Below are 19520 nucleotides of genomic sequence, written 5' to 3'. Positions count from 1 at the left end.
GAAGGCAATCTTCTACCTTCCGCATCAGCCTCCTCAGGCTGTATTACAGCCTGAGCCCAGGTCACTAAGCAGTGACAGCATCCATTACTGACATAAATTACATTTAATTGCACAGGGGCATGCGTGCAGAGTAAAAGACAGCACATGTCTAATTGGCTTTGTAAGTCTGAAGGAGCAGCTTGCATTTTAACTATTCCCTTCCTGACAGTGTGCTTAGGCTCAGGAGGAAGGGCTCCTCAGTTCAAATCTCACTTCTGGTGTTTACTACTTACATGGCCATAGGTAAGTTCCTTAAAACTCCTTGGACCTCAGTTTCTTCATCTGAAAAATGCAAGAGTTGGGTCCTGAGGTCCCTTCAAGTTTAATATTTTTTATCTTGCTCCTGGCACAGGTAAAGCTGCTCATTTACCTTAATTAGATAAAAACCACAGATACAAATGGTGGATTCTTTTAGATCTTAACATCAACAAGGTTTCCATCTGCCATCAGTTATTTTTATCCTAGCAGCCTATGGGAAGACAAAAAAATATTTCTAAACAGTACCATAAACTGTATAGACAGCTTTAAATACTCTCTGTAGTGCCATCCAGCAAGGGAACAAACACAAAAAGGAGATATCTTTTGCTAGATGAAGGGTACAGGGTCTGGGCTACTGGAAAACAAGGACAGTCTGGTTATTTTCCACACAACTGAAAGATAATAACCTCCATGCACAAATGAATCCTGGGCTTTACAAACTTGTCAGAAGCATCAAAAGGCATTAGAGTAAACCACAACCGATGGTTGTTTTATCCTCGACTTTGAAAGCTGCACAGAGAAATGGAGTACCAATTTCTCAATACCATGAAAGCATTGTCCTTTGTTAAGCTTCCTCATCTTTCCTTGTATTAGACTTGTTTTCCAAGTAGACTGTTCAGAGAGCTGATCATGAGGGTGGAGCCCTTCGCAATGGCCAGTCACAGCCTTGTGATTAGAAAGAACCTTAAGAAATTATCATTTTTATTCCTTTACCTTCAGATAGGTCTCCACTAAATCAATCCTCAATAAATGAGTGGGGGAAGATTTCAGCCCTGGGGCCTATTTCCAGTGTCGTAGAAAACTCTTTCAGGCACTTCACATTCAAAACTAAAAAAAAAAAAAAGCAGTAACATCACCAGAAGGATTAACCCTTACACTCACAGGCATTATTGGATAATGTTGCTGAGTATGCCAAGCACCAACTGCTCTCCTCTATCCAGCTTTCCTTTTCTAAGGGAAATGCATCCAGGAAGAAAGAGGTAATGAGATAAATCTAGAAGTCCTAATCAGTTGCCAACCTTCAGATTTCTATTTCTTTTCATACTGCCCAGATTTTAGAGATAAGTGCCTTTGATAACATGCCATTTTAACATCTGGATGCATAGGCCCATAGATGATTATACCTCTATGTCATTCAATGCAATCCCATCACACACCACTCAAGTGGAAAACTAGACTTACAAAGGTTTTTTTAGGTTGAAATTGTGGTAGTAAAGTATGTTAGAAAGGAGATTCTAATCAACTTTGTTTGGAATAGAAGAAGGAACATGCCCACCTTGGGTTTAATGCAATTCTGGAAGTTATTCAATCATGGAATTGGGGGGCTGAAAAGACATTTAAGAGAGCATATAGTCCATGAAATAGGTCCAATTCACTCAATTTACACATAAGAAAACTAAGATGTAAGAAAGAGATATTTCTATTCCCAATTCTGAACTAGTCTTGTCATAAGATCATGGGATCTTCTCTTTAATATAAGAAGAAGAGGAAGAGGAAAAAGAAAAGAAGGAAGAGGAGAAGGAGGAAGAGAAAAAGAAGGATGAGAAGGATAAGAAAGAAGAGGAAGAGGAGAAAGAAGAGGAGGAGAAGGAGGAGGAAGATGATGAGAAGGATGAGAAAGAAGAGAAGGAGGAGGAGAAAGAGAAAGAAAAGGAGGAGGATGCAAAGAAGAAGGAAGCACATAGTGCTATACACTTTACAAATATCTTGGAGCTTGAACTTATATATTGCTTCAAGGTTTTCAAAGAGAGTCTTTTGTGTGTGTGACAAACAGAGTTAAGAGACTTGTTCAAAGTCACAGCTAGTAAGTGTCTGAGGCTGGACTCCAAGTCTAGTGCTCTATCCACTGCACCACCTAGCTGCTCAAATAAAGTGTGTATCACAGCATGCATTGTAATGCTCTTTGAGAGTCTCCTTTTTAAATCAGTTTTTTTTCAAGGCTCAATAAATAGCTAACTGAACTAAAGTGGGTCAACAGATCCAGGAACAAAAGGAAACCAACTTTTAGGCTGAACAAAAGTCAACAAAGCACTGGAAGATGCCTTATCAATAATCTTCTCCAACTCCCTCATTTTATACATCAAGTTTAGAGATATGTTCTGCTATTTAGTGGCAGAGCATAGACTATAATCCAGATTTCCTAGTCCCTTAGTCTCATCCTCTTTGCAATATAGCATATTGCTACCCAATCAAGAAAACAAGCTGTTCAATATATACATATTTTAAGTTTATTTAATTAATTAATTTAGAACATTTTCCATAGTTACATGAACCATTCCTCCCTTCCTCCCACCGCTCTCCCGTAGCCAATGAGCAATTCCACTGGGTTTTACATGTGTCATGTTCAATATATTTTTGAATACAACTTTAAAGTGTAACCTAGTAAAAAGGCATTTATGATGGGGCAACTGGGTGGCACAGTGACCTAGAGTAAAGAACTCAAATTTCTGAGTTCAAACTTAGCTTCAAATGCTTAGTATATGACTCTAGGCAAGTCATTTTACCTTGTTTGCCTCAGTGTCCTCTTCTGTTAAATGAGCTGGATAAGGAAATCCAGTATCTTTGCTAAGAGAATATTTAACAAAATAACAATCAATAAGACATATTACTGTTACTGCTAAACAGAAACAAGTAATCATCTTTACTACGATTCACTTTAAACAACAGCTGGGTGGAAAGCAAAGTAGAAGAGGGGAGGTTCAAAGAAGAAAGCCAGTTCTGAAAAACAAAGTGGGATGGGGGCAACAAAGTGGCTTAGGGAATAGAGAGCCTGGTCTAGAAGCAGGATTTCTTGGGTTCAAATCTGACCACAGATACTTCCAGCTGTGTGACCCTGGGCAAGTAAGTCACTTATCTCTCACTGCCTAGACTTTCCCACTCTTCTGCCTTTGAGCCAATATATAGTGTGGATTCTAAGACAAAATGTAAGGGTATTAAAAAAATAGAAAAACAGAAAAAGAAAATGTCATGGTGAGAAAATAACAAGTTCCAACCCAAAGAGCTTCATGTAAAGAACAGCTAATACCCTTGCTGTCTAATCACGCAGGAAAAGCAGAGTTAAGGAAGAAAAACAGGCCTGCCCATCAACCCTCCTCTCACCTGCTTATGCTAGGTGACTGTAGTACAGAAAATGACAGGTAAAATCATCTGTTCTTTTGACTTCCCTTAAAATTGCTACTTTAGGAAAAGTAAAGTGAACTACAGGATGATGGTCAAAACCCATTTCCAGGACTAACTCTTTCCATTTCCCCACTTTCATTGATTTTTTAAAAAAAGAAACCACTTTGCTATCTCTCAGTTAGCTCAGTTGTAGGACACATCTTTTAATGTTTCTTATTGATTCAATTGCACACAGTTAATACTGGTGTAGAAAGTTTTGCAAAAGTACATTTAATGATTTTTTTAATTATTCATATAGGCCACATGATCCAGAAAAGCTGGTGATCAGAACTTGATCATTAAAAAAAAAAAGAAGAAACTAAAAGAAAAAATCAAATGAAATCCCTAAATGACTATTCACAGCCCTGTGAAATATACAAATGGCTAGTTTCATAGAATAACAGAATTCTGGGAAAAGAACTAAAAGGCCATCTAATCTAACTCTCTCAGTTTCACAAAGAAAACTGAGGCCCAATGAGGTAAAGTTAATTTTGTCAAGGTAATTCAGCTTTGTGTGCCCCTTAGAAAAATTCATTTACCTAGATCTTTTTGTATGGAGATTATCTATCAATTTACAATCTACCAGCAAGCAATTATTTTCTCTGAAAATGTAAACTATACAAGTTTAGCCAAATCATGAGACCAATACACTCAGCTGGGCTGTGGGATGGTACCTGGTCAAAAGAACTGTAAATAATAGCCCACTATTTTGCAAAAAAAAGGGTTAAAATTTGGGGATGATAGATGGAGAATAGATGAGGGACATCAGTGGTCATCAAGGTCTTTCCCTGGTTTTACAGATGAAAAACTGACAGCCAGAGGAGTTGTGACTTTCTTAGGACGACACAGGTAGTTAAAAGGCAGCTAGTATTTTAATAAATATTTACCTATTTATAGGCTGGCAGATTTAGGGCTGCAATGTATCTGAGAGACCATCTCTTCAACCCCTTCATTTTATAAAAGAAGAAACTCAGACTCCTAGAGAATGTGACTTGATCAAAGTCATAGTGACATGGGGTAGGATTGCAACCCAGGTGCTTTGACTCCAAATTCAGTGCTCTTTCCCCTGTACAGTATGGTCTCCTTACTGCTATATGTGGAGCCCAAGAGAAGTACTAGTAGCCTGTTTTATGAGCTATCATTAATATCCAAAGCTTGTACTTAAAAGGATCTCAACAATAGCTTGGAACACAGAACTTCTGTTTTAGGCTCAATTTTACAACCAGATAGTAACAAAGGCTAAAGGAATTTTTTGCCCCCAAGACCAATTCTCCAGCTTTCTCTCCCCAAAATAAAGACACGGGGCTCAGATTGGGGACTGACTAGTGAAAGGAGAGACATAGTTTACTGCTTTAATCCATGACTGCATACATATTTTTTCCTCTCTCTGTCAAAGATGCCTGGCTCAGGCTGATGTGGGAATGACTCATCTTCTGCCCCATCTGTACCCTCATTCTCTCTCTCAATTCAGGGATGGTTTGAATAAATCACAAGGACTGAAAAAGGGATGATTGGTCAATGTCTAATTTGACCATATCACAGTCAGTCTTGTATCTGTGGTTTTTTTTTTTTACTATGTAGGAAAAGTGATATAAAAAAGCTTGACTCAAAGTCCAGTCTCTAAGGTAAAACATAGGGGCAGTTAGACAGTACAGTGTATAGACAGCTGGACATGTAATCAGAAAAGACCTGAGTTCAAATCCTATTTCAGATACTCATTTAGCTATGTGATCCTGGACAATCACTGAAACATTCCCAGCCTCAGTTTCCTTTTCTGTAAAATGAGGATAATAATACCATCTATACTGCAAAGTTGTGAGAACCAAATGAGATAATATGTATAAAATACTTTGCTAACATTTAAGAATAAATGCTGGCTGTAATATAATAATGATGATGGTGATGACAGTGATGATGGAGAGACACATGAGCCTAGAGAGAAAACTGTCTCAGATAAATTTACCAAGGGAACATATCTGAAGTCAGAGCACTCTATTTGTATGTCAGTCAGCAAGCATTTATTAAGTATCTCCCATGTTCCAGGCACTGTGTTAAACATTGGTGAGAAAAAAAAATAGCCCTAGTCTCATGAAGCTTTTCAGTCTAATGGAACAGCATTGTTGATATATTATCAATCAATAAATGTTTAGGGTCTATGAAAAGATTATATAAAGGCAGCTGGGGTCATTCCTGACAGATATGATTTTCACATCATAAGTTTGCAATTAGAATTTTTTGCCCGGGAGGTAAAACATGGTGGAAAATGCTCTGTAAAGAGACTAAGGATATCAAGGTCCGTTAGTGAGGGTCAGGAGTCGCCCTCGGCAAATGGGTTTTTCTACTCCTGTAATTTCCTGCTAGGTTTCTGTAAATAAATGTCTCCTCTCCCCTACAGACACTGCCTATATTAGTGAAGAATGTGATCCAGGTTTATAAGTGGATTGTTATATTTTTATTATTCTTATTGGGGACATGTACTAAGCAACACATAATTATAATAAGAGTTATATTTGTTCTTTTTTTTAGCATTTAGTAAATGTTTCATGTTTAGGAGTCAATGTTTTTATTATGACTGATTTTGTGAAAATAGGAGGCACACCAGTGGGACTTAGGAGCTATAATGGTAAGCAACAGAGTTTATGTCCCCCATACCAACCTTAGGATCCTGAGAGAGTCTGGGTGGTAGCCACATAGTTATGCTACTGCCTTATACTCCAAACTAGAAAAAATATCTAGACCAGACCTGTAGGTGTGAGGACAAATTGGGGTGATTAAGCCAAACCCAAAAGGGAGAGAGACAAAGGGGGAAAGAGTCAAAGAGAAAAAAGTAGGAAAAGGGTAACTCCCTGGGTCCCATGTTTGGTTTATACTTGAAATGCAAGAAGAGTTTCTTCTAGCTATGAGTACTATATCATATTAATCATGGAAAAATAGGTGATTTTTCAGGAAAATAGGAACAAATCTTTCATTCATTTATACTGAATATCCTTTTCAGAAATATCCAAAGAACTCACACATATACATTTGCTATGGTTTCTGGAAGAATTGCTAGAACAAATATTCTTCCAAAATTCCAAGGATATCTGTCATTTCCAAAATCCTTTGGGCAGGACATGGACAATTGAAAAAACAACCAGACTTGCAAAACTAGAAACGAGTGCCTTAAAAAAAATCTGATGAATATTGTGCCATACTTCATACCACATATCATATCATTTACCATGCCGTCATATCATGCCATATATCAATACCATAATATCCTTGTTGATAAGATCGACAGATAAAATGCAAGTGATACAGGTTGGTAGATTTGGATCCCAGCTCTAATACTTAGAAACTGTGTGACTGTGGGTACATCATTTAAATTCTACAAACTTAAATTTCATTTATTAAAAAAAAAGCAATACCTACCTAATCAAGTTGTGAGAAAGTTGCTTTGTGAACATTACAGTGTGATAAAAATGTGAAGTTTTTATTACTAAATAATGAGATTCAAAGAATTTTGATTAACTGATCCCTTTAAAATGTAGAAAGGTCTCTAGAGCAAGCCAAAAGTCTTTGTCCTTGACCTCATTCAGTTAAAGATTTTTATTGATGATGTAAATGAAAGCATAGATGACTTTCATCAAATTTTAGAAATGGAATAAAACTAGGAGGAATCACAAATATATTTGGTGACAGAATCAGGGTCAGAAAGACTCAAACAAATGGGAAAGACATTGAATCCAATAAAATAAAGTTTAATAAAGATCAATGCAAAGTCCTACATGTGAGTTAAAAAAATCATTTTCACAAGAGCAATGTGGAACAAATGTGATCAGAGAGCAGTTCTCCTGGATAAGACCTTTTGCTTTTAGTGGATTACAAACTCAATTTGAGTCATCATTGTGATAGGGAAGTTGAAAGCTAAATTAAACTTATGCTAAAAATTACTATATTGTGTTCAGAATGGGGGGGGAAGGGGTCCAGGCCAAAGTATATCTGAACTATTGTGTTCAGTTGTGGACAATACACTATAGAAGGGAGACTGACAAAGTGAAGCAATTTCAGAGGTAGATCACCAAAACAACAAGGAGAAAGGAATTTATGTCATGTGATGATCAGCTAAAGAAATTAGGAATGCTTTTTTCTGGACAAGGAAAGAATCTAGATCATGAAGATGCAACTTGTCTTTAAATTCCCTGAATGGTTATTATCATGTGGAGCATATATTAAGTTTATTCTGTATTCTATATAGTTCTGGCAAATATAATTGGAAGAAAAGTTATAGGAAAACAAATACTGACTCAATTTGAGATTTCCTAATAATTAGCATTATAATAGATGGCTTATTCATTATTAAATGGATATCTCATCACAGGGGTATTTCAGCAGAAACTAAGTGACCACTTGTCAAGTGCCCTACAGAGGGGGTTCATGCAGAGGTATAATGGTAGATGTTTAACAACCAGCTTATCTTCAATGATTGCACACCACACTTTTAAGTTCGAGCTGCATTATTAACAGGTTTTTTTTTGCATTACTTTCTTAAGTCTATAAACAATTAATAAAACAATAAATCAAGCCCTGCTACACAGCATTGGCCAATGTCCAAGGTATAAATGCTTACACTAAAATTAGCACACCCTTGGTTTCATGCCTCAAATACATACTGGCCTCTCACATGCACTGAAATGCTAAGATTTGGTTATTTAAGATTCCATGATATTCTTTGTGTAAGCACTTTTAAGAGGCAGCCATGGTGGATGGGATGCCAGTGGAAGCATCAGCAAGTCCAGGGTTCTAGATCTGCCTCTAATACACACTATCTTTGTGTCCCTGGGGCAAGTAACTTTATCTCTCATTGCCCCAGGCAACTCTCTAAAATTGTAAATCAGTGGAGGAAGGGATATATTTATATACAAACATCCCCCTATAAATTATTCTTAAAATCTCAGGGCCAATGTTGTAGACTCTGGCAAATCATCTTGGGAAATGGAATTCTACCCAGCATCATACCCTCTTTGCTTGGAAGCAAATGGAGAATCACCCAGAAATTTAGATTGGGGAGGTGGAGTGGGGGTGGGGGGCTAGATTTTGCAGAGCTGGGAGCTGGATTCACAGGCTATGATCAGTTTAAGAACTGCAGCAGTGGTAGCTGAGATTCCAGTTCCATCCCAAGCCCACAGGGATAAAGGAAGATTGTAGGAGGTCCCAGAGACTTGTAAATAGCTCTGAGTCATGGTGGCACATTACCTGTGGTGGCTGAAGCTCACCTCAAATTCCCTTTACAAGGAATGCAGAAACACTTAACTTTCTTTATATTTCTCCCATTCCCCTGCTTGAGTTCAGATGTATTTCTAGGCATATCCTTAACTTTGCTTTGAACTTGATTTCTTTACTGATCCAATTTTAATTTTCACAAGCATTCAAATTTCACTCAGATGTGTATTTCTCTATGCCCATGAGTTTAAGGTCTGTGGAAAAAACTTACCAGGAAGAAAGTTTCTAGCTCAGGGCTAAAATTCCAATCCTTGGTTTATTTAAGAGATTCTTTAAGAAGGGTCATATTTAACAAGTCATTTTGCCTATCTTTTTGTCACAATGTTTTAATCTCTTTAGAATAGAGTTTTACAAGGGAATTTGGGAAATTCCACTCTCCTAACAATAAACTAAAGTGCCTACACTTCCATTATAATCCTAACTGTGGGTGGATCTCATTAGGAATAGTAGGAACCTGGGACTAAATCCTACCCATCTTCCTAGATAGAGGTAGGACAAAGCTAGGTGTCAACCTTTTATGAAGTACTTTCTGTGTGCCAGGTTGGGGCAAGGAGGTGGTATAGTAGATAAAGCAATAAGCCTGGAGTCAGGAGAACATGGTTTAAATCCAGCCTTAGACATTTACTAGTTATGAGATCCTGGGAAATTCACTGAATCTTGTTTGTCCAAGTTCTCTCCTATGTACAATGAGCTGGAGAAGGAAATGGCAAGCCACTTTGCCAAGAAAACCAACCCCAAATGGCATTAAGAGCCAGATATGACTGACACAACTCAACAACAAATATATGTGAACACATATATATTTAACTGCTCCTGTGCTGATGGTTGATATATTTAGTAACTTTAATGTTTATTTAAATATTAGAAAATAAAAGTAAAGTCTGGGGAAAGGATTGTTTTTCTAGTTTGTAAATAATTATTATTTAATAAATGGGAGTGGGTACATGAGCTAATCAATTAATAAGATGCTGCAAATTTATTATCAAGGAACAAATTATCCAAAAATCCATAACAATTCTATAGAACTAGGATTAATAGGTCAATGATATAGAAACAGGTCCTATGATAGATCTAAATAAGGTGACCCATGTGGAAAGGAAACTAGAACAAGTTCTGGACTTTCTGCCACTGTGTTGGAACAAGCAACAGTGGGAATATTAGAGAGAGAGGAAATTGACAAGACTGACAGTTGGTGGGGGAAGGGGAAACTGGGAGTGGCAGTTGGTCTTGTGACTAGAGCACTTTCTGCCTGGCATGGGGAGTGGAAGGAGTTTTGGCTTCCCAGTCTGTATTGAAGTGCCTCTATTTTCTTCAGCCCAAAGAGACAGGCCCAATCAGCTCTAAAAGACAGAACTTTTCTTGTTGTTTGCTGTCTAATGCTAAGATTCTGAAATTAAGAAAACTAGCACAGATATAGCATAGACAGGAATAAAAGAAACCCTCCACCAGCCTGTGAGGCCTGGCCTCAGCTCAAAAGCTGAGAAAGACTCCAACCTTATTTAGGGACATTCATCTTCCCTTTTCCCTGAAACCTCTCCAATTCAAACTGGTTATTAAAATTTGTCTTATTTGAATATTGCAGTCAGATAAGTGGACTATCTTTTCTGGGGCATAGAGGGAGCTAAGCCTCAGTTCAGTCATCCAATTACAAATGGTCCTTATCAGACCCCTACTGGGCAACCAAAGTCTGGGGAAAGGCTTGTCCCTCAGGAGGGTCCGTGTTTACCTATTCTGGGGCATCTTCAACATCAATCCATAGAGATGACTTCCCTGCAAGCTATCACAATTGGCTCAGTTCTCAAACACCCCATTTTTTTTTCAAAAATAGCCTCTTGGCAGGGGCCTCTCTCCTTTTGCCTCACCGGCAGCCATATTCCCTCTCTCCCTTCAACTCCCTCCTACAAACCTTCCATATCCCCTGTTCTTCTCATCCTCCCCATATTTTCTATAATTATTACACCCACCAGTGAATGTGATCAGACTTCAGAGACTCATTACACTGCAATGTTCTCATTAGATTCAACTCAGAATCACAGAATTTCAGAGTTGGAAAAAATGTGTGAATATCTAGTACAATCAATACCTAAAAAATATCCTACAATCCACTCACAGTGTTATCATCCAGTCTTTGCTCATGGTGCCTAATGAAGGGGAGATCACTACCTACAAAATAAACCATTTTGTTGTTAGGTAATCCTAATTGTTAGAAAATTCTTCCTCATATTAAGCTTACATTTACCTCTTTGTAACTTCTCATTATTCCTACTTCTATCTCCTTGAGGATAAGCAGGACAAATCTAATTCCTCTACAACAGCAGTTCTCAAACTCTCAATTTGTAGCAATGAGAATACATAATGCATATCAGGTATTTACATTCAGAATCATAACTGTAGCAAAACTACAGTTTCAAAGTAGCCACCAAAATAATTTTTTGGTTTGGGGTCAACTGCAACATGAACTGTATTGCAGGGTCACGGCATTAGAAAGGTTGAGAACCACTGGTCTACAACAAGAAAGCACTTAATAAAGTCTTTCTTTCTTTAGCCTAAACATCATCAGTGACTTCAATCAAACATCATATGGCATGGATTTAAGGTCCTTCTCCATTAAATTTCTCTTCTCTGGGCACTAGGACATTGGAGGGAGAAAAAGTAAGAGAAAGTGAGGGGGAAATGGAGGGAGGGAAGGAGAGGGAGAGAAAGAGACAGGGAGAGAGAAAGAAAGAGAGGGAGAAAGCAAATGCAAAAGAGTGAGAAGATTATTCTACTTATAAATGAAATAATCAACTTATCTTTAACAACTTCTGGTAACTTCTACCTGAACAAAGGTCTAATGTCTGAACTTACAATTGTCAGCAAAACAAGTCATTTCCATGGAATAGCATAAATACATTTTGACTTATACTATTTAAAATGTCAAAAGCTTATACATTTTCAGCTAGAACAGACAGGTAAACGTCATTAAAGAAAAATTATTTGTTTTTTTCAGCTATAGGAATATTAACCATTCTAAATGCTAAATCTGTTGTTTTGCAAGATAAATGTCTTCAAAAATCTTTAGCCCAAATTCAAATTCTATATAGTATGTGATTTAACCTCGAGAAAAACCATCTTATAACTGAGATGAGAGTAGTCTTTAATTTGACTTTGACAAAGCAGGATTTAAAGTAAAAAGCACAGTTCTTCAGTATTTCACAAGTAAATGTGAAGCTACAACATATAGTAATTGTAACAAAAAAGCACTATGAGATTAAATGAAGGGAGAAAAAATTCTATTAGATTTTTTAAAAAGACTTGATTTTGAATAATAATTTCTTTCCCCTTATGCCAAATATACAATTACAGTGAAAATAGTTCTTAAATTACTAGCTAAAAAAGATATATTGGCAAAAACAATATTTACCCTCAGTGTTTAAATGACCCACTCTCAATCACATTTAAATAGAAACAATGTTTTCATTAACTCGTTTTCAAGGAGAAGCTTCTTCAAAACAATAATCCTTTAATTGCATTTCATTAGAGATGTTTTGGGGGGAAAAAATAAAGGGAATTAGTGTCAAACAAGCAATCCAAGATGGCAGATATATTTTCTAGGGGAGGTGTACAAAAATTATTTGTCCTCCACCAATTTAGCCACAACAGACATATATTAACAATGACAATGTGATGTAAAAAGGGAAAAAAATGGAAATAGATGTTCTACTAAACTATTGGCTCAATAAGTATAATGACCATGCCTTATCTAAACTTTTTGTGTCCCCCAGTTCCTAGAACAGCACTTTATACACAATAAATTAAATGTGTTTAATAATTACCTGGAAGAGTTTTGGAGAAGGGAGAATGTATGACCAATTTAGAGATGGAGAGTATTATAAGATATAAAATGAATAATTTGGTTGTATTAAATTTAAAAAACTTTTAATCAAACAAAACAAATCTAAACAAGATTAGAAGGGAAACAACCTAGGAAATATTTTCATAATAAACACCTCTGATAAATGTCTAATTTCTCTAATTTATAAAGAAGTAAGTCAAATTTATAAGAATACAAGCCATTCCCCAATTGACAAATAGTCAAAGGACATGAACAATTAGTTTTCAAATGAAGAAATCAAAGCCATCAATAATAACCAATGCAAAATTGTTTTGCATGACAATAAAATAATTGAAAAAAATCACTCTTGATTAAAGAAATACAAATTAAAAGACGCTGATGTACCACCTCATACCTATCAAATTGACTGATATGCAGTAAAATGGTAAATGTTGGAGGGGATGTGGAAAAATTGGGACACATGCATTGTTGGAGTTGTGAACTGATCCAGTCATTCTGGGTGGCAATTTGTACCCAAATTGCTATAAAACTGTGAATACCCTTTGATCCAATAATAATACCACTACTAGGTCAATATCCCAAAGGGATCATAAAAAATGGGAAAGGCCCTACTTGTACAAAAATATTTATGGCTGCTCTTTTTGTGGTGGCAAAGAATTGGAAAACAAGGGAATGTTCATCAAGTGGGGAATGGCTGAACAAATTGTGGTACATGTTGCTAATGGAAATGATAAGCAAGATGAATTCAGAAAAAGCTAGAAAGATCTGTGGGAACTGATACAGAGTGAAATAAGCGGAGCTGGAAGAACATTATAAACAGTAATAGCAATATTGGACCATGATTATCTGTGAAAATGTGGCTGCTCTCAGCAATGCAATGATCTGGGATAATCCTGAAAGACTTCTGATGGGGAATACTATCCACCTCCAGAGAAAGAACTATTGTAGTTATCTTTCACTTCAGTGTATTTATGGTTTTATTTTGGAGTTTTGGTTACATATGAGTTTGCTCTAACAATAATGACCAATGTGGAATTATGTTTTGCATGACAATAAAAAATTGAAAAAATAAAAAAATGTGTTCAATAAAAGTTGGCTGGTTGAATGAATGAATGAATGAAGTAAAAGATCTTGGATCCCTCCTTCCTTGTACTATATATTAGCCTGGAGACATTAATGCCAATGAGCCCCAATTTGCTCACATATAAAGTAGGGATAACAATAACACCAGTCCTACATAACTTCCAAGGATGTGAAATTTGTTAAAGTGCTAAAAAATGAATGCAAAGTATATCACTGAACCTCTAAGTTCTAGAACTATATTGTCTTGCATTTACAGGTTTGTACTTGATAGTCCATTAATCAATAAATCAGAGAATCAAAGAACATTACATCTTTAAAGGGATCTTTGAGATTATCTCAATAGGCATTCTTAACCTTATATGTACTGTGGTCCTCTCATTCTCCTGATATTACCTAGATACTTTCTGGGAATTTGGAAGACCTGAGTTCAAATCTAGTTTTAGGCACTTTCTGGGTGTGTGGTCTAGGAAAATCATTTAAACTCTTTGCCTTAGTTTCCTCAATTATAAAAGAGGGATAATAATAGTATCTACCTCCAAGTGTTGTTGTGAGAATCAAATGAAATATTTGTAAAATGCATATCACAGTGTCTAGCACATAGAACTTGTTTAATAAATGGTTATTCCCTTTCCCCATTTCCCTAGATACTTAGGATCCTCCTGTGATATCTGATTTAGGACTAAGGTAGAGTTTCCTCAATTCCTCCTCTACCATGATACAGATTCTTCCCCCAATTCCTGGTACCCTATGAAAACATTATCTGGTCTCTCTCCCCTCCCTTAGAACTCTGCCCTCAGTCATATTTCAACTAACTGCTCTGAAAAACTAATAACAGCTAAAATGTTTGACTAGTTAATGAGGAGTTAATCCATTATCCCTCAAGGTATCACATTTGCATTTCAAGGAGTCTTCTAGGAGACCAATGCTTAAATCCAAAGAAATTACTTATTCTGAGTGAGATACCATGAGCAGGTGGGTCACTGTAAGTAGCCACTACCAACAACACCACTTAGTTGCACATCATACCTGACACTCTGGACATGACTTATGGCTACTCTGGGCACTAACAATGGTCCCTCCCCTCAGGACATCTGAAATAAGCTGTAAGGAGGAGATACACATTTACACAATCATCTATATATACAATATAGGTGACGCCATCATGAAAGATAGCCATCTCAAGCAAATGGTCTTGGCATAAATTATATTATCTGAATAGAGGCTCAGAAAGTGTACCCCATGTGCAGGGCTCTCTCCTTTTGAATAAGACACAAATAATATTTTAGCATAAGAATCGCAAGCCACTATCTATAGGATTCTAAAAGAAATTAACTACCTTCCAAGTTATTCCTGAAAATCAGTCCAATTCCCTTTATAGAAACAGAGACAGAAATAAGTTTTACACAAATGCTAATAATCAGAAATAGGAGAAGAATAAAAGAAAGGGTGTGTCTGTGGTGACTGGTGTCAAAGCTGATCTGGAAATATTTCATGGAGAAGGGGAATCTTGAATAAAGTTGTCAGTCAACAGCCAACAAACATATGGGTGTTCACTGTGCATATTATCTTATGTTTTTTTTTAATGGAAAGCAACAAAAATTGTCAATTCACAAAATTATATTCATTCAATTTATTAATTCATTTGACAAACATCAAAGAAGACCTATTAATATGCAGTATCAAGCTAGGTGGTAACTCGGAAACCAAGGATGCACAAACCAAGCATGCACAAACCAAGGATGCACAAACTAAGATCCCTTCCCTTTTGGAGTTTACAATCTAGTTTGGAGAATCATATATACTTATCAAGAGTGGTAAAGACAGAATATGAGAGTATAATAGCAAAAGTAATTCAACAACTGCCTTCTGCATGCAAGATACTCTACTAGGCACAGCAATTAACTTATGAAAAAGAGTGTGGTTCCTAGTACCCTCAAGGAGATGAGTTAGTTCAAAGAAGAATGAGATTACTGCTGGATGGAAGGTCAGGGAAGACTTCATGGAGGATATGGAATTTGAAGAAATCTCTAAAGAATTGGCAGGAACTGAAAGGCAGATCTAAACAGTGCAAGAGGAAAGGGGAGAATTTTACAGATTGGGGTAACAGCTTGATGAAGAACAAAAAGATGAGAATACTATAGGGTGGTTTCTGAGACAGGCAAATAGTCCAATTTGGTTAAACCTTAGGGTATGAGAAAGAGAATAGTAAGGAACAAAACAAAAAAAAATAGGTAAGGGATAAATGGCAGAAGACCTTCAATGTCAGGCAAAGCCTTTTTCCTCTGATCATATTGACTTAAATCAGAGCTTAACAATTACCTTGCTACCTGGACCTTTGTCAATAAAGAAAGTGAATTCTGAAATGTCAGAGATATACCTCAGCCAACTAAAAGCTTCAAAATGTGGCTAGAAGCTATAAATAAATGAATGAGAAACAAAAGATATCAATATTAAAACCAAGAACCAACCCTTTGCCCAGTAGGAGAGGCTAAGGAAAAAGTTTAAATGGTCTAAAGAATGTGAGAATAAATGGATTTGGCCCAACCTCAGTCACTTTATTGATTTGCACTCCATCTCTGCTTTAGCCTGTCGACACATTCATCTCTATGTACAGACCCTCTAAAATAATACAATATATGACATTTTTACTGAAGGATCAGAGAGTACCTTGACTCTATTAACTCAGCAGCTGTTAGAAGCACTCTTTGTAAGAAATTTTCCAATGAGGACTGTCTGGGGAGGTTTCAGATATCTGTCCCAGAGCCCTATTCTGGCTACTTGAAAAGATGGTCCAGGCAAAACTCAAAAACCCCTTATTATTGCAAGACAGAAAAGACACAGCAGTTCTAGTGTCCATTGAAGAGACTTAATCTGACTTCCGTTACTTTAGGAGAGGTCCATCATGCACTTGAAATTGGATATAGACTAAAGTATTCAGAAAAGAAAGGAGAATTTGTTCCTTTCCCTTGCACACAAAAAAGATGCTTTGCCTCTGATTTTTAGTAACTATCAATTCCTTTCATCCTAGTCAGGATTTCCATATCAAGTGACATTTATTGAGAGTCCACAGGGTGCATGGTACTTACTAGGCACCAGATGTACTAGCTGGCTAGCATTCCTTCCATCTGAAAGTGTAAGCTTTGGGGCTTCCCGGAAAATCATGCCCCAAAGTGCCCTGAATTGGCTCCAATGGCTTTTTTATGCAGATAGACATGGAAGCCTCCTGCCTGTATCACAAATGAGCACCTCAGGTCACTCTATAGTGAACTGCCAGGCAGTGAAGGAGCAGCATGGTTAAGCCCTAGAGACAGTCAGAGGAATGGATGCTGAGATACAAGGACAGAGATTTCCAAAGGGTCACAAAGAATGTTGTAAATCTGCCCCAAGGATTTGGTGACAAGACAGAGACTAAGTGAAACTGTAGGAAAGGCAGTTAAAGATATATCTTTGGAAGAATGAGAGGCTTGTGAATAAGCACTAAGAAAAAAGTGTATAAAAACAAACAAACAACATTTAAATACCTAGACCATTTGCTTCAATTAAGCCTAAGCTAAGGGAATATGAACTTTAATATTTCCTCACTGTAAGGCTATGCCAGTGCTTTCACCATTATTAAAGTGTGTTTATACAGGGCTTGGCTCTCCATCTATTATGGAAAAATTACATCTTGCCAACAGCATAGCAGAGGCCTAAACACAGTAAATCCTCCACTGACCTTGAACCCAAAGGAAAGCAAATAATCACTCTCCTTGGTGCTGAACTGCCTAAATAATGCACTGTGTAAACTTCTGTGAATATAAATTACATCTAAAATGCATCTTAGCATTTATGGATTACCAACAGGGTACAAGCTTATCCAGAAGGCAATGTTTATATAGGCAATGTGGAGTCAATTCTCAAGGAAAGAAATGGGAAAGGGCTCCCTCACAAATGATTACTATTTATTTATTAAGCAATACCAGTATGGGGTGCTGAATGAAGCTTGAACATACCACAGGAGGAGGGACAGGACTGGTCTCCCTGGCAGCCCCTTATGTGAAGGGTTTCCTAAGACTGAAGAGACTAGAAGCTGGTTAAGAGCAAGTCTGAGAAGAGGCAAGACTACACCAACAGGATCTTCAAAGGGGGAGGGACAACAGGAATCAATACATAATCTTAATTATTGGAGATGAGGAAAAAAAAACAAGTTGGAGGATTGTGGAGAATTATTAAAAAGGTAGCTAGTGAAAAGAAAATCCCAGGAGGGATGTCTAAGAACAGAGAATGACCTTGACAGGAATTTCTGAAAAACAAAAGAGAAAGAAGGAGCCAAGAGAAAAATAATGCTGAGGATTGGAACTGATATTTAGGGAAAAGAGAAAACTCACACCCCATTCCTAATGTGTCTTAAGTTAAGACAAGCACTGATTAATTTGTTTTATAAATTGGCTCAAAAGCTATTCATCTGTCATTGAGTATTTTTAATCCTAGAACTGAGCATCTGAACTTTCCACTCCAGTTTTTTGCCTTTAAACAGAAAAATTGGTTTCAATTTCAGGCAATTTTCATGACTATGTCTTAGAGATGGAACATCTGGGCAGCCTTGTTGCTCTGCTCCTTGTACAAGCTCTACAGAGCAAGGAAAATTAAAAAATAGAAAAGACTTAGAATAGTACACCACCAGCAAATACTAGAAACTGTGGTAAAATCAAGTGTGGCATTTATAATTATTCTTTTTTTCTTCATTAATTCTTTATAAAATTTCAAAAAAATTACCTTATAGAGATAGAAAAAAATTACAAAATTTACCTAGAACAAAAAGTTGAGAATCTCAAGAGAAATCATGAAAAAGGGGAAAGGAAAGGACCTTACCAATACCAAATCTCAATCTATACAATAATTCAGTAATCATCGAAAGTATCTGGTTCTGTGGGGGGCAGCTGGGTAGCTCAGTGGATTGAGAGCCAGGTCTAGAGATGGGAGGTCCTAGGTTCAAATCTGGCCTCAGACACTTCCCAGCTGTGTGACCCTGGGCAAGTCACTTGACCCACATTGCCTAGCCCTTACTACTCTTCTGCCTTGGAGCCAATACACAATACTGACTCCAAAGACAGAAGGTAAGAGTTTAATTTTTTTTTTAAGTATCTGGTTCTGATTCAAAAGTACAGAAGGTGGTCAATAGAACTAGTCAGAAGCAAATGAAAGTAATTGTTCAATAAAACCAGAGATCCCAACCACTCCAAAAGTAGGCAAGTATTTACAATTAAATAGAAACTGCTATGAAAACTAGAAAACAGCTTTGCTGACATTAGGGTTAGACCAAGACTTCACACCATATACCAATAAAGTTCCAAATGAATTCATGACTTTAAATATAAACGTCATGTCATAAACAAATTAGAGAAGCAAACAACTACATACTTATCACACCTATGGATAGCAGAAGAATTCATGACCGAAGAGAGGATCATAAAAGATAAAAAGATTTTTTCAAATATAATAAAAATGAAAAAGATTTAAAGAAATAAAATTAATGCAGTTAAAATTAGAAAGAAAAGTTATAACTGATATCCAAAATATATAAGGAAAACATATTTCTCTGTAGATAAATTGCCCCCCAAAATGAACACTAGTTCTCAAAACTTAAAAAAAACCCTAAGCTGTCAATAGATATATGATAAATGCTCCAAAACATTAATCATTATAAAAGCATAAATTAAAATAACTTTGACATTCTACTTCACAAATATTGGATTAGAAAAAAATTAAGGAAAATTACTTTTTAGAGGAGTAATGGGAAGACTGGCACACTGCTGATAAATCTTTGAAATTCTGAAAAGAAAACTCCAAAAGTCTATTAGTACCCTTTGATTTAATAACACCCACTAATATGCCTATACCCCCA

This window comes from Monodelphis domestica, chromosome 8, assembly GCF_027887165.1.
Source record: "Monodelphis domestica isolate mMonDom1 chromosome 8, mMonDom1.pri, whole genome shotgun sequence".
In the NCBI taxonomy this organism is placed as follows: Eukaryota; Metazoa; Chordata; class Mammalia; order Didelphimorphia; family Didelphidae; genus Monodelphis; species Monodelphis domestica.
This window is presented reverse-complemented; position numbering follows the sequence as displayed.